This window comes from Etheostoma cragini, chromosome 2, assembly GCF_013103735.1.
Source record: "Etheostoma cragini isolate CJK2018 chromosome 2, CSU_Ecrag_1.0, whole genome shotgun sequence".
Classification (NCBI taxonomy): domain Eukaryota; kingdom Metazoa; phylum Chordata; class Actinopteri; order Perciformes; family Percidae; genus Etheostoma; species Etheostoma cragini.
This window is the reverse complement of record NC_048408.1, coordinates 5,065,332-5,088,621: the sequence shown is the minus strand read 5'-3', so window position 1 is coordinate 5,088,621 and position 23,290 is coordinate 5,065,332. Positions and strand designations below refer to the sequence as shown.

Below are 23,290 nucleotides of genomic sequence, written 5' to 3'. Positions count from 1 at the left end.
TGGAAGGACGCACATCCTCAGGTTATTATGAGACCCACCAAGTTCCAAAGTGTCCCATTCTTGTGTAATTCAGCACACTCTCTCACACACACACACACACACACACACACAAACACATGCATACTAGGTGCTTTCAGCAATAATAACTGAGCAGAGGTCTTGGCCATCTGTATGGATATGTCTGCTCCAATCAGATGGGAGCTTTTCTGACAGTGATTATATGAGCCACAATAGTCTTAATTGTGGCCTCGAGCTCACGAGATCTTACTGACTTTTGTTATGTACTATTAGTTGTGTGTTGTGTATGGGTTTGTCACATCAATGCATTCAAATGGCATGTGAAGTATTCCAAGGAGGCTTGTCATTTTGTGATTGCGTGGGTTCAAGATTATGTTTCAGCATCCTATTCTGTATAGTCCTGTCCTTGGATTGTGTTCACTCTGCCTCTGCATGGTACAATGTTATTTATTTAATCAAGAGGGAGTTAATTTCAAGGAAAATAAGTTTCATCAACATGGGGCACAAAAGGTTGATATGATAACCTTTGGCAATCATTGTAGGGTTAAGTTTATGAGTATGTATGGAGGCCATGGATATACAGGACCCCCCCCCCCCCTCAAGATGGAGACTAGACACTGGTGTTGTTGATGATAAAGGGATGATTGGAAGGAAGAGCCTAAAGCTCTGCATGGATGTGATGTGGAGCGGGGCTTCTGATGACGTATGAACCCTGGGTGCTGGGAATGATGGGAACTGGTGGTGAACGCGGTGCAGGTGGGTCGTATCGATTTTGCCTGAAATGAAAACTGACAGCAGCAGAAAGGGGAACAGATTCCAAGTGTGAAAGCAACGACACAAAGAGATTGTGACAAAATCAGTTTGAATGCCCTTACTCAAAACGGCCATCATGACAAAATACAACCGACATTCATTTTACTTTTAGCTCTGTTGTGGTCTCCAACAACTCTCTAACCAATTAGTACTGTAGGTCCGTCGGCAGTATGGTAATGAACAAACAGGGAGTGTGCGGTTGATGTTTTTTGATGAAAACAGCTGCCTAGCAGCGATAATCAAGGTTGAAGACAGTTTGGGGGCCAGCAAACCAAAACAGTGAGCTGAAAGCAGCAAACCGTTAACTAGCATGGTAGCTGGATGCTCGCAATATCACAAGTTCACGCGGGAATCGTAGGATCACACATCACAGGAAAATCCATCTTGTCAGGCTTCATGTAAGTAGTTTGTGTCTGAACAGCAGCAGACCGAACCAATCAGCATCCAGCAAGGAGCGAGTGGCAGCTACGGGGGTAGATAAGTGTGCCTGGCACACCTACCAAGGTATTTTTTTTAGTGCCATCCAAACCATTTCCAATGACTACTTCTAAGACGGTTCTGTGTTAACGCGCTAGGGTAGCTAAACTTACTCAGTGTAAGCGACCTCTTTCACATTACATTCATAATTTGATGCATCTTTTATGTAAGACATACTGAGCATGTACATGGTGCAGAATTAAGGAAATGATCGTAATACTACACATACCATTTAAATTTAGACTTTGTTTGCTCACATGGGCCAAAAACAAACACGTGTCCCATGTATCTGTTGAAGGCTATACACAAGATGAGGCCTCACCAATTAGTTCAGCAACTACGGTTTTAAAACACGAAAGCTTTTCCCACACCCAAAGTGTCAAAGCAAGACATAAATAATCTAGATTCATCACACATCACACACCATACTCTATATCTAGTCAACACTGTGTTTATGAGATTTTTTTTATCCTTCTTCACTGTAGTTTGTGGGAAATTCAGGGACATTGTGGTGATTGAGACCGGCTGACTTTTGCAAATATGTTACCATGGCTTTTTCATGTTAACAGAAAAAGGCCAAGAGACATTCTATTTCCCCTCTGCCATGCACAAGGACACTCCAACATGGGTACCTTGTTATAGACATAACATTGGTAAGAGTTTTTGTATATCCACCCATGCATTTTTGCCACTCATCCAGTTAAGGATTCTTCTGGAAAAGAAAAAAATAAGCCGAATGCAAGCAAAACAAGCCGAATGTCATTTTGATGGCAACTTCATCCAGCTGCTTCTGGGGGAGTCACATTTCACACTTCCAGGCCACCTGAGAGATCTGATCCTTTCATTGCTCTTTGGGTCTTTTTCACTGGTCTCCTTCCAGTCAGCCTTTACCTGTTTTCTGTCCAACGGGAGACGCCTGAGCAGTATCCTTGTCAGGTTCAACTGGCTCCACGGAGGAGGAGCAGCTCAACTCGCGGGTCCGCTTGGATTCCTGAGCATCTCGCCCTCTTACAGAGATTGTGCCAGCAGCCTGCTGAGAAGCATCGCTCTGACAGCTTGGATCTTTGTTCTTATTCTTTCAGTCACTGGTGGCCATAAGTAAAGGTTTGACAGACATAACACTGAGGATATATATCGAGAGCTGTGTGGATAAGCTCTTTATTTACCTCCACAAGCCAATACAGGACTGGCATTAATGCAGACTTTGCACCTTACCGGCATTCAATCTTAAGATCCCTTTTACACTCATGTCAGACTCATGAATAAGCTACCAACTGAATTGACAGGATGGTGTTGTCTCTATGACAAACAGCACCCTGTCTACGAAACAGCATCCTGTCTTTTGAAGATGGTGTTTTCTCTATAGGAAATCATGCTGTTGTATGGGCATGGATCCCCTAACAGCAGTCAACAACTAAAATACATTAATGGTCAAAAGAATGGTATCATCTGCAAACAAAAGATATGACACAACAGTGCAGTTGTATTTATGCAATTTACAAATTTCCCAAACCGAGGAGATACCAACACACTTATCAGACTTTGATGCTGTCATTAACTAAGTCTGTCAATAATAGAGATGAAACAATTAGTTGATTAATTGATTAACCACTATGATACGCATCCTTTTTCATGCAAAAGTGCTTACCATTTTTCCAGCTACTCAGATTTGAGGATTTCAGTTTTTTTATGATTAAAAAACAGGATATCTTTGACCTTTTGACAGGTTTTGTATGCTATTTCACACGATACATATGAATGGCAATTTTATTTTAAGTATAACCTAAATATCTTAAACCTGGAACCTGAGGTTATGAGCACCGAAAAGAAGATCAAGCCTAGTTGAGGACTTCACTGAGATTTAAACATTTATGCACTGAGGATTTAACCCTTGTGTTATCTTTCCGTCAAAATTGCAAATCAACACTTTTGTTGGTGTTGATTTGTTTGTGTTTTGTTGATGATTTTAATTTTTTATTTACATTTTTGTACCAATTTTTTCAAAACTTTTGACGTTTTTTTAAATGTTTTTCACCTTTTTTTGACATTTTCAACACTACGTAACACTAACTTATTAACTTTAGTTTTAAAATTATTTCTGGCAATTATGGGCAATAGACCTCATTTATAGGACAATATTCATTGTGTTTAAATTCGAAAAGCAGAAATTATAATGATTTTAACAAAATTAAAGGACTGTATGTTGATGAATAATCACAGACTGGAATATGTCAACTTTTACTCAATACTATTTCCAAAGTACTTCAATGTTTGTTTGTTTTTTTAATACTATTCAATTGAATAAGACACCCCACAATTAAAGAAAGTAGAGATTTGTACTTGCCAAAGAGCGTTGTGTGGAATCAATCATGTTATTTTGGGTAGTTAAAAAGAACACTGATATGGGAAAACGGGTCAATTTGACCCGAGGACAACAAGAGGGTTAAGATGCACCACCTTACTGCAACTCAGTTAGGTTATTCCCAGTGTTACTGTAGTAGTAACCTGAAAGTTGCTATGTCAAAAGAAATGCATAACTAAGGGAGACCTCAAGCTCACCCAGTAGAGTGTGCGCCCCATGTAGGCGAAGTCCACAGCCAAGGCAAAGTCCTAAGAAGTGGGTCCTTGGCTTCGAATCAGACCCTTGCCCTCTGCTGCATGTCACCCCCTCTTCTCTACCCTATCCTGTCTTCAAGCTACCCTATCAATCAAAGGCCATACAAGCCCAGACAATAATCTCTAAAAAGATAAATGCTTTGTTTTAAAACACCTTGTACTTTTTTATTTTTTATTTGTACTGAGTCCACTTCTCTGTGTGCTTAAAAATTCACAAGATTAGAAATTCGTCTGTTTGCCTGTCAGGCTCAGAATGTTACAATCAGCCTTCCCATGCAGGTGGGGCAGGAACACCAAATGCCCTGTTACTATAATCTATGTGATACTGAAGAGATGTGTTAACCACACATGCCAACAATATCTAGAGACTTTTAAGGACAGATCTTAGCTACCATTTGATGCTTTTTCATGTCAATAGGAAGGTACATTGAAGGTTTAATTAGGGCTCTGTTACAGACAGTAAGACAAGGCAGACATTTCCAAGTCTAATAGCGGCCTGGCTGTAGCGAACAGTTTTGCTGCTCATTTGGGGAGGAACAGGTTGGAAATAAGCAATGGACTAAGAGTGAGGTGATCAGGTGAGTAAAAGGTGCCAATAATGAATACCAAACAGGACAGGATCAATAAACAGCCGTGTTTCCTTTGCAGGGAGACAGAGTGTGCTTTTGTGTGCGTGTTTGTTTTTCTGTTCATGTGTGTCTGTGTTGCTGCACATGCTTGTTCATCTTTACGGTTGCACATTTTCGAAGACAGCACACCAATGATTTTACATAGTTCACTGTGCTTCATTTTTCCCCAAACCAAATTAAAAATTGATTTTTGCATGCTGACTGTGTGTGTGTGTGTGTGTGTGTGTGAAAGAGAGAGTGTGTGTGAAGGCTAAGTTCCACCCACTAATGTATAGTTTCCAGAAGACAGCTTAAAGCATGTGGAATAATCTCCTCTTCATGAACACTTATTCATCTAATATCATCCAAATTTCATTGAAATAGAAAGAAAACCCACATTTCCAAAGGATCAATGCCACATTTTCACTCTTTCCATAGAGAGTTTTCAGTGTGTGTGTGTGTGTGTGGGGGGGATCTTTCATCCTCTCAGCACCAGCATGCATGTGTCCATTTCTTCCGATAGGTCAATACATATATCATTTGTATTTGCTTATGAGAGCGATGTGTTGCATTCTTAATGAACTGAATCCCTGAGCCACCAGAAGATGGCAGTAAAGCCTTTCCTCACAGACCAAGCCATGGTACTCCTCTTTAATAGAACACTGTGGCATCAAAATAGAGACCTCTTTGATAGCATAGCCAAAGAGCAGAATGTGTGTTCCTAAAATGATTTTCTTTTTGACCTGACCTTTTCTCCATTTCCATTGTATGACTAAAATAGTTCTTTTTTTGCTGTCCCCATCCTATGAAACAAATACTATTTGCTACTGAGATGTCATACAGGTTCTAAGTTGTTTCTGTGTGATGAAGGTGCAGCAATAATGATCATTGAAAGAACAGAAGATATCTGTTATCACCCCCCCTCTCTCTCTCTCTCTCATTCTCTCTCTACCTCTCTCTCCCTCTCTTTCTCTCTCTCTTTTTTGCAAAACAGCCCCCAAAAAACAAGACATTAGGGTTTTGCAAAATGTAATTCTGGAGGTAGACAAACAACATGTGTTTAATACTGTCACCATAGCAACAGCTCACAGTAGGGAAGAGCATCATACACTAAAAACACTCCCACACACACACACACACTTCTAGAATCACACATATATTTCGGATATAGAACTACAACATGGAGGTTTATTTGATTTAAAGTGAGAATTGATATATAACTATGTACAAAATATTGTGCCTATGTAATAGTCTAAATACATGTGTATGTGTGCATGCATGCAGGAAGCCCTATGGTGTCGTATAATGAGTGTTAGTTCATGTGGTGTGTTTTGTGCTTGCGTGATTGTGATTCATTGGCACTAACAGGGTAACCGCGGCTGCTGTGAGTTCACAGACAGTGTTTGACACACGCAGACCTCGTTTAAGCCTTTATGTGAAACTCTGGAAACAGCATGAACTAATAAGATCAGCACGGGTGGAGTGGAACGGGATTGAAATACAGATTCCGAAAAACAAAGCTGAATGTTTGTGGATGGAATTCTGCAACATCCTCACATATTCTACATTTTAGTTTCTTTTGCGTACACTGCACGTTATACAGTTTTAGCCGCTGATCTATTGAGGGAAAAAAACTAAAGTTGGGAAAATGAAAATACATTACATTCGGACATTCATTTTAAGCCTTGCTTTAAGCATAATTGTATGGATTTCATCAATAATGCGACCGCCTTAGTTTTCTTTTTCTTTCTACTTTTTCAGATTGTGTGTGTGTGACCCCTGAACACCAGAACCCTTGTCACTTTCCTGTTTTCCTGTCTTTTAAAATGATTAGAAACACTGATGAGAGCCAAGATCACATAAACCGCTCCTCTAACGCTGCTTTATAAATAGAACCTGTGTGCAGCTGTAGAAGCCAAAGAAGTGCTATTGAACAGTTAATCCCATAAAACCAAGAGATTACTGAATATTCTTTGCCAGTGAAGGCAGTAGGCCATTAGCCCAAAGTGCCCTCTTAGTCTCTACTTGTTTCCATAATGCTTTTTTTGTTTAATCCACTCTCACTCTTTCTCTGTCTTCCTCTTTTTCTCCTTGTTGAACATAAATAACTCACATGTGTCTTATGACCTGTTCATTACTAACACCATGATGACTATATTTGTGATTCCCATCTTTATTTTCCTCTGTTTAAAGGTTTAAATATCCTCACTCCACATTTGCCTGTCTTTTTATTTTCCTTCAGCAAGTATAATCTCAACTAATCAACTTTGCAACCAATCCCTTTCTCCCCTACGTCTTATAAACTGCCACCCACCATTAGGCAGCACTTTGGAAAATAGTAAATTTTAGCCATCACTGTTGGAAGAAACTGAGAAGAGAAACATGGCTCCCGCTAGACAACATCCTCATTAGGCAAGAGAAGAGAAATGGACATAGGGAGAGAGCAGAGGGAGGCAGAAGGGGAGAAAGATCTTAAGAGGAGTTATAGACACATGGACCAACTCTTGCCATTGAGCTAAATGGGTCGTGGAAAGCAGAGGAAATGAGTATTTGTCACTTTAAGTCTCTTGGAGTGCCCCGAGTACTTCAGAAGGCTATATGTTCACTGTGTTGTCTGCAGGCACATTCACTTTAGCCATGCTCTGTAGACCACACACACATTTTCCTCTCAAATGTTATTGTAACAACATTATTTTCAGTGTCATACACATATGATGAAGTGTTAATCATTTAGAAGACGTCCACGCTCAGACTCAGGGACAAAACAAGCTTTGATGTCCGGTGTTTTGATGACCAGCTTTGCCCATCCAAAACCAGATTCTAACTGTTCATCACACACATGCTGACAGCGCTGCTGGTGTCAATAGGGGCATGTTGTCATCAGGTGTCCATACGTGTGTGTGTGTGTGAGTGTGTGTGTGTGTGTGTGTGTGTACGAGTGCATGCGTGGTCGCATGTGTGGATCTCTATGAGAGCCCAAGATAAACAGACAGGGAAGTATTTTATTAAGACAGGGGAGTATTTCATTATCAAATGTCTCTTATCTGCCTGCTCATTTTTACACAAGCCAAAACCATACTTTATTAACTCCGTTATGCCCATCCCACCCTTTCTCTTTTTACTTAGATTACAGGGAGGAGCTGCAGACGACAAACAGAGAGGGAGAAGAGGAGGGAAGGGAAAGCTGGATGGACAGCTCTGCTGACGACGCAGGCAGATATGTCTTTGGTGATCTGCCGTTTCTTCCTCTGGCAGAGAACTGGGATACACACATTTACAATAACACACATGCACACACACACACCAACACACACACACACTGGGCAGGACTGGGCGGTAGCCACTGGTGCCTGGCTGTATCGATTGGAAGAGTAACACAGTTATTTCTGCAGGTCTGTCTCCAACAGCTGTCCCCCTATGGCCACGGGTGAAATGAGGAGGGGGTTGTGGTGCTAGGCAGAAGGTAGGAGAATGGATGGGCGATTGGAGTGAAAAGGATGGGGAGGGTACAAATATGCACATGGAAGCAAAGGGAAGAGTAAGTATGGAAGGAGTGAGATGAAAGGCTGAGAGAGAAGCTAAGAGGGGAGTGGGGTGACGGAGGCAAGCAGGAGGGACAGGAGAAGAGAGATGGAAGATAAGGAAGGAGGAGAAGCTGATGTGGAGGGAAGCGAGTAAGGGGCAGATTAAAGAACATGAGCCAACAAAGAGAAATAAAGTGAAACAGAGATGCAAGAGACTGGACGGACTGGAGAGTCAGATTGTGGGGGCCAGTGAAGGAAAAAAAAAACACATGTCCACATCTTTGGATGGGATGTGGCTTCATGTGAGACGCTTCAGATCAGTGCTAGCAAGGAGATTAAACACTAACTCACCCAGTGTGTGTGTGTGTGTGGGGGGGGGGGGGGGGGGGGGGGGGGGGGGGGGGGGGGGGCTAATAGTAAACTGCCAGAGTGGAGTGCAATTGACTGAAATACTTTGATGTGGGACAAAATTTACAACTGTCCTCCTCCACCTCCCCCCTTTTCCCTCATCCGTCCCCATTTCAGCCACCCTGATGGCCAAGGTCGGCCAATTACCCTTCACTTACCAACGTGCACACACACAGACACACACACAGACACACACACACACACACACACGCAAGAGCATGGCCCGTCAGCTCTTGTGTGTCTGAGTGTATTGTAGTGGACAGTGGCCTGGCATGCTAGATTCATGGGAAATATGTCAGCCATCAGCCTGGGCATTTCAAACAATGCCTCACAATGTGCTTGACAGCCCTGAAAAACAGCCTGGTGCTTGGAAACTGCCAGCCCATCATCTCAACTCCCTCATCTGGGCTCTCTCCGGCTCTCCATCTCTCTCTCTCTCTCTCCCTCTCACTCTGTTTGTGTGCTCATCTCTGGGCATCTCTATCTATATCTCATTTTCTCCCCTAATTCACCCTCCAAGCTGTCATTTTCTGTCACACACACCCTCTCTCAAATCCTTCCCCTCATATATTTTCGTTTTTCCCATTCCCCGTCCTCGGACACATCCCTAATGTTACATTTCTTTTCCCCCACTTCACAAAAGCACCATTTTATACGCAGCATTTCCTCCCCATTCCATTCCTCCTCCACTCCTCCGCCCTGTAAAACAGCACCAGATGCCCCTTATTAGGAGCTGAGCTGCAGGTCACCCGGTAGTTAAGTACATAACACACCCCGACGTGTGCACACACTCACACACACACACACACATACACAGGGTAGTTATGTACATGATGGTATTATCTGGCCAGGCGGTGATATATCTTGGTGAGGTGCCAGCCCATAAAGCTGCAGGGACATGCAGTCCCCTTCTCTGCTTTCTCCCCCCCGCTCCTTTCCAGTCACACGCAGTAACAGCCGGCCCTGATTCACGGCATTCAATTTACACTGGCTCGTAACAGCAGGTGATGGGCTCTTGGAGGATGGAGACGGGCTGTGGGTAGGGGGGTTGGAGGAGGGGGGAGAAAATGTGCGTGAGAGAAGAAGAAAAGTGAAAAAGTGAGTTTTCACGTGGGAAAGGATTAGCAATAAGCCCGACATTGCAGACTGTTTCTAAGACCATTGTGATTAGCAAGAGTGATGCTATTAAAGATTAGGGTGATTAGAAATTTAGAGGCATGTTGACTAAATAGAAATTTAGATTAAATAGAAGTCCAAGTGGACAATTATGTAACTATGTTGATGCCAAAATGAAACATCACGGTCCTCTCATATAAACACTCTTAGAAATTTGTGTGTGTGTGTGCGTGTGTGTGTGTCCTGTGTGTGTGCACGTTTAGAAGTCTGCACACAAATGTCAAGCGGGCACTGAAAACAATCCAAAGAACAGGCCGACCCCAATCCCATCCCCCGTATGAATATGTATCATTCCAAAAACCCTGATCCATATCTGCTCGCTGTAATTCTAAACTCTGCAGTCCCATCCCTCCTCCAGTTCCACTCCATGCACCCATGCCATGCATACATAAACTTATAAATCTGTTGCGATTCAACAGCACATCTACATCTGAGAATTTCTTTTGGGAAGATATTCTTGTACTTGCTTGTGCTGAAAAGCCTTTTCAGGTATTATGTAATTTGCTTTCTTTTCTTTTCACAGCCCCAGGGATAATTATGCACTGATGGCTTTTGGAAGAAAACAATAAATGTAAGGTGTACTTGTCACTAAATCCAAGGTGAAATTTGACCAGTGCGTACTTTCCTCTGTGAGAAGACTAGAATAGAAGCATAACAAGAATTGTGTAAATTCTATTCATTCAAATAATACATTACTTTACCTTTATTGTGCATTTGCAAGCATGCAAAGTGCTTAAACAGGAAGTAGCAACATAATGTAGTTGTCTTGCAGTAGACTTAGCTTCATCACAGTCTCTAGACAAGTATTATGTGATATTGCTCCCCTGCCTATGGGCATTACAGTGATGTGCATGGTGCTAGGTAGTAAACAAATAGCATAGCATCTAAAATGTAAGCCCTCTGGAATGTCAAAACATCCACGCCTGTGAGTGTACATCCGTGGAATGATGAGTGATGTGAGCTCTTTGTTTTTCACAGCGCACTGACATTTAAACAAAATGTACTGTATGGGCCTGAATGTATCCAATCAAATGTGACTATATGGAAAAGGTGATGAAATCCTGTTTTTACTATCAGCATGATCGATAGATATCCAGAGCATGAGACATGCCTGTGCTGTATGTGTATGTACATGTAGTCCACGTTTTGATGTTATTTGGGTAATTGATTGCGTGTGCAAATGACAAGAGCTTTGCACGCATATTGCTCATAGGCAGAGCGAGGCCTGATCTTCTGACATATCAGCGTATTTGAATGATGGATACACATGTGAGCCCGATAGTTGACATTCATGCTCAGCTGATAATTCATGAGCTTCATTGTGCATGGATCCCCTTATCCTCCCCGAGACTGACTGAGAGGACTGTTGCACTGGGCTGCACCGAGGAGACATTTAGCATTCAAAGTTTTTGTGTCTGTGTGTGTGTGTGTGTGTGTGTGTGTGTGTGTGTTTGTGCGCGCGCTTCAAATGGTCAGTGACACCTACGGCGGGTAATTCATATTCACAGTGTACATTTGTGCCATGCAGGTAATGGTTTCTGATGCGTGCTGGATCATTCGGATGCAATGTGTGCGTGGCGCTGGTAGTAGCCGCAGACCTGTCAATAGATGGACATGGGAGGAAGTGAGGGACGCGGGACAGAAAGACAGAGAGAGAGAGAGCAAGAGAGAGAGAGAGAGAGATTCAGCTGTCGTCTCTGTCATCTCTTACTTGGGGAGTGAGACCCCTGGGACCCCCCTTCAGTTGCAAATGGACAGAACTCACACACTCACAGAGGCACACACCGTAGTGGCCACAGTGTCAGTGGCAAACCAGTGAGACGACGTCCATATTAATGACATGTGCCCACCGGGAGCGCCATCACCACTGACATGTCGGCGGTGCCTGCCATCGGGGCTCAAAATTGCTTACGACAAATATTTGTGAGTCTCCTCGAGATTTTCTGCCTTCTGTCCATACGCAGTCCCATTAGCAGCGAGGGAAGCAGGACAATGAGAGACAGATTAGGAAAGGTTGTGACACTAAACACATGGGGAATGTATATGAGGAAAAAATAACAGGGTGTACATGATGGGGTCTAAAATATAAAGAGACAAGAAGCATTTGGCTGTTTGTTAAAACACAACAAATGCACACACCCCTTCTCACATACACACACACACACACACACACACTCTTATTCCCCCCTCTGTAGCTTTGTCCCACTGTCTGCACACTTCTCTTCAATACTTGTGATGCCTCAGAGAGTTGATGCCTAAAGCACCCTTCTACGCGCATCCACAAACACCCACGCTCAGACGCACACGGCAGATACACAGAACATCAACTTTCTTATGAGGCCGTTGTTTTAGAACTGCTCATCCCGGCAGCATCAATGTTTATGCTCCGTTAGAAGGGATTTTACAGTGGATCATATTTCCAAACACCTCAGTGGACTCCTTCTATTAGATGTTGCTTCAGGTTACAGATGAGGGAGCACAAATGGAATAGAACTAAACAAGACGAGGTCAACAGGTGTGAATTAAGTCTGTTTTGTTGCTGCAGCTCAGCCTCCAATTGACCAGAATACATTATCGTTCACAAGGACGACCGTACAGTAGTAGTAGTAGTAGTAGTAGTAGTAGTAGGAGCAGTTTGTTTATTGTTCCCATGGGGATATGAGGTAACATTACAAATCCGATGACATTTAGGGCAATATAAGACACGAAAAGAGAACAACAATTGACACAATTTCAGATAAACTGTACATGCAAAGATATAAAAAAACATAACATGGAACAAATGAAATTTTAGATCATTTTAGTTTTTTGAGAACAGAAAATGACTGTATTGTTGCCCAAAAGGCAACAGTTCAAATGAAGAGGCAAGCAGGTATCTCTGATGTTCTCTACCAATGTAACCAAGCATTCTCCATTAATCCCCGTAAATATGGAATGTGTAATGATGGAGAGAGAGTCTCTTCACTCAGAGAACCATGGTTCCAATGTAACCGGCAGTTTCCCACTATGCTGTTTGCCTTTTTTTAGTGTTCTGGGTTTGTCCATGTACTTGGAAAACAGAGTGAATATTGGACATTAGTAGAAGACAAGTAGACATTAGCAAGACATTTGGGCACAAGTAAACTGGAAGTTTGCCAACATGTTCGCCACAACTTTGTACAATTCTACTTCTAACATCATGTAGTGTAGTGTTAGTCTCCAGTAGCCTACCACGGCCTCCAATGCCATTGGAAGGATGAAGCCGAACCTTTTACATGTTTTGCTTACAGCTTCAGGGCCCTATTTTAACGATCTAAGTGCACGGTGTGGAGCATATGGTGCAGGTGTATTTAGGGCGTGCTCGAATCCACTTTTGCTGATTTGACAGCGGGGAAAAAAGGATCCATGCGCATGGTTCTAAACGGTTGTTCTTAGTGTCTTCATTAATCATGGGTGTGTTTTTGGTGTAACATGCAATCAACCAATCAGAGTGTCCTCTCCCATTCCCTTTAAAAGCCAGGCGTGTTTGTACCTTGGCGCTTTGCTATTATGATGGAGGATTTGCACCTTCATATTTTTCTTTCTAATGTATTGCATGTGTGTGTGCGTGTGTGTGTGTGTGTTTGTGTGTTGCTGCGCGTCCCTGTGTGTTTGACAAGCATAGTGTACGTAATGTGCGTGCTGCATCATTGACTTTAGACCAGGTTTGTGTTGGTCAATGGCCCAGAATTCCCCTGAACACACCTCCCTGTAAAACCAGCAAGCCCATGAGTGCAAAGAAAGGTTCAAGTACATTTGCTGTTCAAAGGACATGGGTGCTGGATGGTCTTAAAAAAGCAAAGACACTTGCGTTGGGCTTTGTGCCAGATCTGGCCCTTAAGATGAGCAGCAATAACTTTCTTACAATACTGAGAGCAAAGTCTGATTTTGCAACTGTTGACACATCAGTAATCAAAAAAGAACGTTGAATGTAAAAGTTATTTTAAAAATATGTTCTCATGATTAATACTTATTAAGTGGTCCCCTATTAGCTTTATATTATACTAATGTGTTTTATAATGATAATGTTCTATTATTATTATGTCACAGACTTGCTATTTAAGTAAACATTTAGTACCTTTCTAAACTATAATAATAATAATAATTTTTTGATGAAGTGGTTTCAGAAACTTTGGTAGGTGTGTGTGTGCATGCATGTGTGTGTGTGTGTGTGTGTGTGTGTGTGTGTATGTGTGTGCGCGTGCGTGTGTGCGTGCGTGTATGTGTGCCAAGTCTGGTCTATGTGGTAGTGTATATAGTAGTAATAAAAAAATAAAGAAATGTGTATGAAATACATGTTTTTTTATTTTTTTATCTAATTTGTTTAATGTTTCCTGTTTCCTGTCAAGCACCTTGACATGACCTGTGTATGAGATTGTCTATACAAATACAATTGACTTGTCTTGAACACACTGCATTGAATTGAACATAATCTAAAGAACTGTTATCTCTTTGCATTGTATATCCATTTTGAAATCAAATGAATGGTGACCTCACATTCACTGCTTAACATTATTCAGTAGTGTGATTTATTTTTCTGCCAGCAATCATTTCCATCAGGCTAGGCATCACATTCGTTTTCAAATACTAAAAAGAAAACAGTTGGAGTAGTGTGACCTTTGCTTAAACCAGTGATGGGATAATGCAATGCATGGCATCGTTGTGTTGTAGTTCCCTCCTTTGTCAACGCAAATCAGCCAATCCATTATAAAGTGGTGTTCCTCCTGGGTGATGTTAATGGTTACATAGGTCAAGTATACTTTGCTGTCAGAGTTGCATGGATGAAAGACAACTCACTGCCATTCAAGCCAGCTGAAAGAAGAGTTTTAACACACCCTGCCTTCTGTTTTCAGACTGAAGTTTCACCGCATGGATTGTAATTCCAATGACAATATTTTACAGCCAGCTCTGCAGATCTCTCCAGAAGGGTTGCGCTGACTCACGTAAAAAAAAAAATGTTGTAGATTCTCAATTTCCTTTTTGTCAAGTTATTTCCATCAAAATTGAATCTCAGTCTTGAGAATCCATATGTTGTCGTTTAACTTCTGAAAGTTGACCTTATGGGTGGCAGGCTGGTCCAGCAATGTCACAGGTCCTGAGAGTGTGTGTGTGTGTGTGTGTGTGACCAGAATAAACTTCACATTGTTGATATTGATGTTGATATTTGTTGAAGTTGATGTTTCTCAAAAGACTCCTCATGCATTTTTATAAATGATGATTCAAGAAAGACATATTATACCTTTCAGTGAATTTGCCGGACGTAGGGGGCGTGGCTTATTTAATCAGGCAGTCATGTGTTCATAGAGGGTTTTCACAATGCGTCATCAGTTGGAAGATACCATATTGGAGGTACTCCGCATCACAAAAAATAACATGGCACGGAAGTAGATCCTGAATGTTGTCAAAAAATTGGAATTTTATTGACTTAAAAACGAGAAATGACAGAAGTTATCAGAGGAAAGGAGACACTTGTGGTTGGCAAAGGTCAAACTCACTCAAATAGTGTAGATAAAAGACTGGGTTTCTTTGAAATAAAAAAAAAACGATTGAGAGTCACTTGGCTACACCTTGATTATTGCAATGATGTCATACAGTTAAGGTTATGTTGATTAAAGACCTTGTTACATGCCTTACTTTGGCCTTCACAACACAACGCTTGTTAATGACTTGGTACTGCGTCTCCCTCTCCCATCCACACACCGTCTGGTTATAGGCCTCCAAACCTTTGTGGGATTTAAGGTCTGCAGCTGTGTATGGGCTGGAGAAAACCAGGAAGTTGACTATATCTGGATATGCAACTGAAGGAAGAATACCCGGGTTGCCATGGCTCCAAGAAGAGGGAGCCAATTTCTTGGGAGCTAATTTCTGGAAATGTCGTGTTTTCTTGCTGCCCAAGTCAGTTGTTTACCCCGAGTGCATCCGGGTTACCGCCCAGAATGTCACGTCAGTGAAAACACTCTATTGGAAAAGAAGAAACAAGAAAAAGAGCAGATGACGACAACAGCATCAACAAAACCACCACAATGCAATTCAACAACGCTACAAGATGAAGCAGTGATGTGGGCTTGATAGTGCTACTCCTCCCCTCTCCTCCCAACTATAGGAGACGAAATTCACCTGTAGCCTACCACCAGCTAAGCAAACTCCCTCGACCCTCGAGATTAGGGAGTTTTGCAGCCTGGGATTAAAAAGACAAACTAAAAGCAAGATGTGCTAGGCCATCGCCGCGGGATTTAATATTGCTGTGGACACCTCTATGCCGAGGAAGGTAACCTCTGGTTCAAGGTAAGACAACTCTCGCTCGTGATCCCGCGTGTTAATGTTTATTGCTGGTTTAATGAGCAGTGTAACGGTTTTTCAGGCTGCCCATGGCTTTGCTAATTGGGGAACAAACTGCCGCTGGTGCTCTGTGCACACCTTCGTTATTGTGTGACTGGCAGGTGCCTGTTAGGAGTGAGTCAGAGGTGGCAGAGTAACTTAATTGATGGATTTGGATGGGAAAAGCTGCAAACAAAAGGAGAGAAGCTTCCACTGGTGTGGATAGAACAAGCTGCTGTCTCCTTGGATGCAGCTGGTTTAATTCCCTTGGTTAGGAATACTGCTGGACTACAGCTCATAATGAAATGTTGCCTGTGTACAATGGATCCTATCTGATACGGTCAGATATGTAGGTTTTTGTTGTTGTATTAATTTGGCTTGGATTTCTTGTGCATGATCCATAGGTTCGTCTCCACATGTGTCCACAGTCCTCTGTGTAATATGTGTGTGTGTGTTTGTCTGTCTGTTTGTTTGTTTGTTTGTTTGTTTGTTTGTGTGTGTGTGTGTGTGTGTGTGTGTGTGTGTGTGTGTATTTACCAGGGGTGGCAGTATCTCAGTCTCTAGGGAGTTGGTTTGGGAACCGGAGGGTCGCTAGTTCAAGGCCCCTACGGACCAAAGTACAGAGTGTGGATGGCAGCTGGAGAGATGCCAGTTCACCTCCTCTCCAGCAGGGCACCCCCCCAACCACTCAGGGTGCTGGTTCAGCACTGGCAGCCCACTCATCTCTGACACCTCTCCATTAGTGGGACCTGAGCATGTGTGTATATTTCAGGCCTGTGTGTAGTGACAAAAAAAATAAAAAATGTTCAATTTCCCCACTGGGGATCAATAAACACTGCAAATTTGTATTATAAATTTCACAAGTTTACAAAAAAAGGATTGCAAAACTGAAAGATTCCTACTTTAGCGTATCTATTTCTTGCAGCTAAATAGTAATGGTTATTAGTCTCTGGGCACTCTTGTGATTTTTTTTTTTACTATATTATTATTTATGGAAGTGATTCTGTAGATCAAAAGAGGTAATTTGATTGATGCACATACTCTACTAATGAAATACAAGCGTGAGTGTATTCTCTAAAAGATAATGGATTCATTTAGCATTTTGAAAAGCTAGAGTGCTGGGAAAATACCCCTTTGTCCTGTTTTTGAGGGGCAATTGCAGTACTAGCTTTTAAGTACACGTTCTATACTTTCTGAATTAGAGATGGTTTTTCTTCTTTTGACTCCAAGTGAGGGGATTTAGAGGTGATATATCTGCTGTGCACTCCAGTTAATTGTTGCTCTTTTGACATTATACAAGCTTCACCCTTCCAGATAATCATGTCACCGTGGCCCTTTGTGAATAAAGCTAGTGAAAGACACTGCCGTAGATTTTCCCTTAGAGAGACCAATATCAGTGTGTGATTGCTGGCTGAGGGTCGCCTGTCTGTCATCTCTCTGAGCACCCATGGCTCTCTGATTTCTACCACACAGGTGCAATACATTCACTTATGGCCATTTCCCGCTCGTCTGCTCCTCTTCCACATTTGAATCTTTCATCCCCACTCTCTTTTACCCCGTTTTCCTCTTTTTATCGGGATCTGCCTATCCGTTAATCTCTCCCTCACTCACCCACCCTGACCATTTCACCTGATGGTCACTCTTTGCGCCCTCCTCTCTCAGCCCATTCTGTCTTTCTCATGCTCTCTCCAACCTGTCATCTCATTTTCTTTTTTACTTAACACAAAATAGTTTGATTTGAATGCAAACCCATCTAGGCTACAGTCTCCACTCCTCACCCCTTTGTCCGCCTCTCTTCCTCTCGCTCCCTCTCTCTCTGTGCCTGCGGCCCTCGGTGGTGACATAATTTAATATTGGTGGTGTCATATTAAAGAGAGAGGAGGCTGAGGTTGTCAGCGTGGTGCGAGGGACCGCATTGATTTAGCGCCAGCATCACAGAGGGAGCATCTCTCTCTATATTATTAGTAGGCTACGGTCAATCTGATGCAGTGACAGGTAGGTGGGGCAGCGCAGCTCGGATAAACAGCTGGAAGGCTTTGGTTGAAGTAGCACCATGTACTGTACAGTGTTTCCTGCATACTCACAGTGAAACTATGCAGGCACCATTAGTGTGAAGTATTGAAGAAGTTACGAAATACTTTGTGTCTGCTGTCAAACTAGCATTTTTTCTTTTTCTCATTTGTAGTCACTCAGTATCTTCCATCTATGCAGTAATTAACATAGGCTTTACATGTTTCCCACGGATTGAACAGCAACTTGTGTGTAGTCATACACTCATTTGCATATTTTTGACATCATTACACAATCATTTGCATGAAGCTTAGTGGTTGTGTGTCATCTTTAGCCGAATAATCAAAAATTCAATACAGTAATTTATTTTACCTTAATATTATTTCTTAGGTAGCCTATATTTCAAGTAAAGAAATAAATTCTACAAAAAGAGGGAAAAAGATCAACAAAGAATTCCCAAAGAAGGCTGGCTCGCCCCGGGCCAGGCCAGCTCAGCTGCGTCTTTCTCACGTTGCGTCCCACTGTCTCTCCTACCTACACCTTCTCCCCTTTCTACCTGCATGTACTGTACGCAGTGCTGGCGCACATGAGGAGAAAGGAGAGGGGAGGGGCTGCTCCTCTGCTCCCCTCAAAACAGATTTGGTTTTGGTGTCCACGGGAGAGAAATACCTTGCGTGCTCGCTGGAAAATACTGGCAACCTTTCTACAGAAAGTTGCTGTCTTTTCTATAGAAAGTCCCCAGATTTGTGGCTAGTCTCTCTTCTGAACAAAACGTTGTTAAGGGGGTCTGAAAAGTCGCTAAATCTAGCAAGAAAGTTGCTAAGTTGGAAACACTGTTTTCATGGAGACAGACACCGTGTGCACGGAGGGGAGGGGTTGTGCGTGTGTGTGTGTTTTTAGAGAGACGGGGTAAGGAAATGCATCTGAAAGAATGTGTGTTTTAAATAAAGTAAAAAAAATAAAAAATAACAATAATAATACGCAATGCGTGTGGCAAACACTGCTTAATGTCTAAGCAAATGTGTAACGTATGTGTTTGACAACAGTTAAGTGCTGCTGTCAGGGACACTAATGATAATCAGCATTAGTGCATAGGTGTGAGTGGGTTTGGTTTAAGAGTCTATTTCTTTACACCGTAGGCCACTTTGATGTGTGAATAACGGCCTCTCACTTTCTTTAAAATCAGTGTTTTAAAATGTCTGTGTGTGTGACTGTGAAGCCACTGGAGGTGTACATTTGTCAAAGATTTCAGTGACTCCAACGTGAATCATTTTTTACCCCCCAACACTCCATTCTAAATGTGAAACTAGACATGGCATACTTTCTGGAACTTATTCTTTTGTTTTCCTTCCATGGCTCTTTGGCTTAGTGCATGCACCAGTGTGACCTCCGTCAGTCAATGGGTGTTATTATGTCATACGTGGTGGTTGTATGAAATAATTTTGACTTTAACCTCTGTTTTCCTTTTGTCTGCTGATTGCTGTCAGCCAATGAGAATGAGTTGCTCTGTTCTCTTGTTGAGTACACCGGTTACTAACCTTTTAAAGAGCATGACTTGTGCTCACTTGGAGAGGGAGACTACTAGAACTGTTGGGTCCTTGTAAATTATGGAGTGTGGTCTATCTTATGAATTGATACTATAAATAAAATTGAATTGAATTGAATTGAAGAGAAACCCATGCTTTCTACACAAATTCTTTGTAAACGGAATTTTGATCAATAAATGGCTCCTCAGTCCATTTGTGAATTCTAAGTAGCCTATAGCAAACTGTACACATCAAAGAAGATCGCAAAACTCCTTTTTAATATATTTTGTGATAGCACCAATAGTCAACCCTACAATATCGTCACAGTATCATCATTGATGCATTTGTTCAAAATTATTTGATTTTCTTTATATCATTTTGATATCTTGGGGGTGGGGGGAGGATGAGATGTCTTATCTTTTTGCTGTTCTACAATGTGGTGATTATCTAGATACATAATAAAGCTGAGCAACAAGTAGAGATGGTCCGATACCATCTTCTGCTTCCGGATGCGTGATTCTGATACCTGAACTTTAGTATCGGCCGATACCGAGTACTGAGCTGACACCAATGTGTCAACTATTTGATTATGTTTTAACAGCTGTATACTACTATCCCTGTATGGATGTGAAATGATTTCTATCTTTGTTGTCGGTCTGGCTGAAACATGAATAAACACAAACAATGAACGCTGTAGAACCTTGTTTTTTTATCCAATTTGACAGCCAGTTATAACAGAAAAAGAACATTAATAAACCACTTTAATGTAGATTTTCTTTAGGTTTATTTTCTTTAAATGGTATCATATGGTGTATAAACTCCAGTGCTACCGATACCAGCGATTTAGGCAGTATCGGAGGCCGTACCGATACTGGCATCGGAACAACTCTAGCTACAAACTAGCTTGGTGATTGTCAAGTTGAAGTGAACAAATGTCTCCATCTCCCAGATAAACTGTTAAGCACGTCATGTCATGGATTTAAATGTCTTTCTTTTAAACACTCAATCGTGACCTTTGGAATTCACGGCTGTGAAGCAGCTCATCGTGTTGCTTTGTGAAGCTGATGCTAGTTCAGCCAGATAAAGTTCAAAGCAGTATTACATTACAACGTTAGGCTTAATTTGGAAACACTTACAAACTTACCTTGACTGTTCTCTGACTGACTGGTATAGACAAAAAACCCAGACAGATCCTCATCAACAGGGAATGAAATTATTTTATCTTATTTTTTAATGCAGAAACAAGGTCTGTTTGTGATTATGCACTGGGACAAAATGGTCTCCTTTTTAATGCTACGAATATTTGATGTTACAATGGCAATATTGGATAGAAATGTCACAAGATGAACATCTGTTGTGTTCTCATGACTGAATGAGAAAAAAAATGTCAAGGTGATATGAACAAAATAGATCTGCATGTGTGTGAATGTGGTGCCAAGTTGTAACATGTGTGTGCTGGGGGCAAGTAGTTTGTGTGTGAGGAGAGAGACTGTGGTCCTGGGCAGCAAGGTGTAAGTGTTATGAAACGAGCCTGGTGCGGAATGTCAATTTCTATTTGTGGTTTGATTCTATAATTTTTGCCCGTAATCTAATAACGACAAAATGGAACAGACAAAAAGCTTTTGGAATACAGAGCCGGACTTCAAGGTTTGGCTTACACCTGGTCAATATATTGATGTTGGCAACGTTGGAGGATGTCGGTAGGCAGCAGGTGATGGAATATGTCACAGAGCATTTCGATTCCATGTGTATTTGTGTCAAATGGCTGTGGAGGGATCGATCCGCCTTGCAAAATGATGTATGCGTGCATCATGCGATGAGGTGCGGGGCCAAGGCTTTTAGGCTGAAAGCTCCGTAATTCATTACTTGTGTGTTTGTGTGTGTGTGTGTGTGTCTTAGACTGTTTGTGTGACTCATAATGAAACCCACCCGGCTATGAGGGAACTCATTAGACTCCCGTCGTCTCCCATCCCAATAGGAAAAATACCTGGCATCTGGGAGTTTAAATTCCCTCTTCTTTACAACATTTCTCTCTCTTTCTCTCTCTTTCTCTCTCTCTCTTTCTCTCTCGTTCTCTCGCTCTCTCTCTTTCTTCCACACTTTGCCACACAATCCAAGAGCAATCACCAATCAATCTTGTACACTCACCTCGCCCTGTCTCTTCTGCTAACAACCACCTGCCTTGTGTTTTCCTTTGCCGCACACTCAGTCTCCCCTTCAGTCCAATTCAAACCCATCCTCTTCATCTGCTTCCGTATTGTACCCCATCACGACTCATCAGACTCATCGCCTCATCCTTCCTTAATCATGTCATTCGTGCATCCTTCCCATCCTCCTTACTTCAGCCGAAACATCTGTCACTCTTCTTCCTTGTCTCCTCCACACTTAACAGGCTGCTATTATAAAACTCCCAAGTGATTGCTTGTCACTGCTGATTGTATGACTCTGACACTTCTTTCCTCCCTGCCCTCCTCTCACCTACCCCGTACCTATCATACTTTTTTTCTTCTTTTGTCGCCATGGAGATCCTGTGTGCTTGTGCAAGTCATATCACAGGTTTAGTGCAGGCAAAACGAATGCGCATTTTCACGACAATTCATTCACGCGAGAGTGTGAGCAAAAACAACAACCAATCAAGGGCAACCGGGACAGCATCGGAAACACTCACTTTTTCAGGATCCAAGGAATGAACTTGTGGAGTACAGCTCCAAGTTCTACCCCAGGGATGACTTATTTTTGGAAATAAGTTGCTCTAAGTTTAGCTTTCCATAAAAGGACTGAATGTGGGACAAAACCTGTTTTACATTATTGAGAATTCAGAACCACAGTAAAGCATTTCTTGTTCAATCCAGAATACAGACGAATGTTCATTTCAGAGACTGTCCTCCCAAGAAAAAAATCAGTCATTTATGCAAAAGCCCTAGGGTCTAGTGTATATTAGGACTCTTGCCCTTAATAGTGTGACTTTTTCAGTCCCGATACTGATGCCTGGGCTTTGTGTATCTGTCGATACCCGAGACTGATCTGATACCGTTGTTGAATTAATAATAAACTGTATACCTTAGTATAACTCTTTATTAATCCTTCTGGGATGACTCCCGCAAGGAAATTTAAATTTCCCGCATCTGTTTTAGCATGAATAGTGTTTAGAAGAAGGTAAGAAGTTAACAATAATAACAGTAATAATAATAACAATAATAATAATAATAATAATAATAATAACACCTTCCACCTTATACCTTCATACCACCATGTGGAAGAGACTAAAGGCACCAGGCTTTCTAAACATTACTTTCCTAACTACAACAAAATGACATGGATGTAATCTAACATAGATGTAATGTTACATAGATGTAATGTAACATAGACGTAATGTAACATAGATGTAATGTAACATGGATGTAATGTAACATAGATGTAATGTAACATAGACACAATGTAAGATAGATGTAATGTAACATAGATGTAATGTAACATAGATGTAATGTAGCATCGATGTAATGTATTGGATTTGCATGGTGCTTTTGGATGTGCTTGACTAAATTGGTAGTATTGTACTTCGTAGTACTGCCACCACCCCTCAAAACATTTACTTTGCATACATTGCAAAGTAATTGCCGACAAACACACAGCCGACTTTTTGGCGCTTAAAACTCGCCCAGCATGGACATACTGCTGATGAATGATGTATGACAATGTATTTATTTTTTTAACCCTTGTACTGTCTTCCCTTTTGGGACCCTCTCGTATCCCTCGGGTCAAACTGACTTATTTGGAA

The 23,290-nt window shown here is 41.8% G+C and overlaps 2 long non-coding RNA genes across 2 annotated transcripts in view; one reads left to right on the top strand and one right to left on the bottom strand.

The window, feature by feature from the left end:
* LOC117936915 overlaps positions 1-23,290 on the top strand; it is a 672,281-nt gene that overhangs the window by 193,413 nt on the left and 455,578 nt on the right. The window lies entirely within an intron of this gene.
* LOC117936897 lies at positions 22,478-22,829 on the bottom strand. The gene is made up of 2 exons (XR_004655044.1): positions 22,738-22,829; positions 22,478-22,572 (listed from the first exon to the last, which is right to left on the bottom strand). It is a non-coding gene; the product is annotated as an uncharacterized LOC117936897 (long non-coding RNA).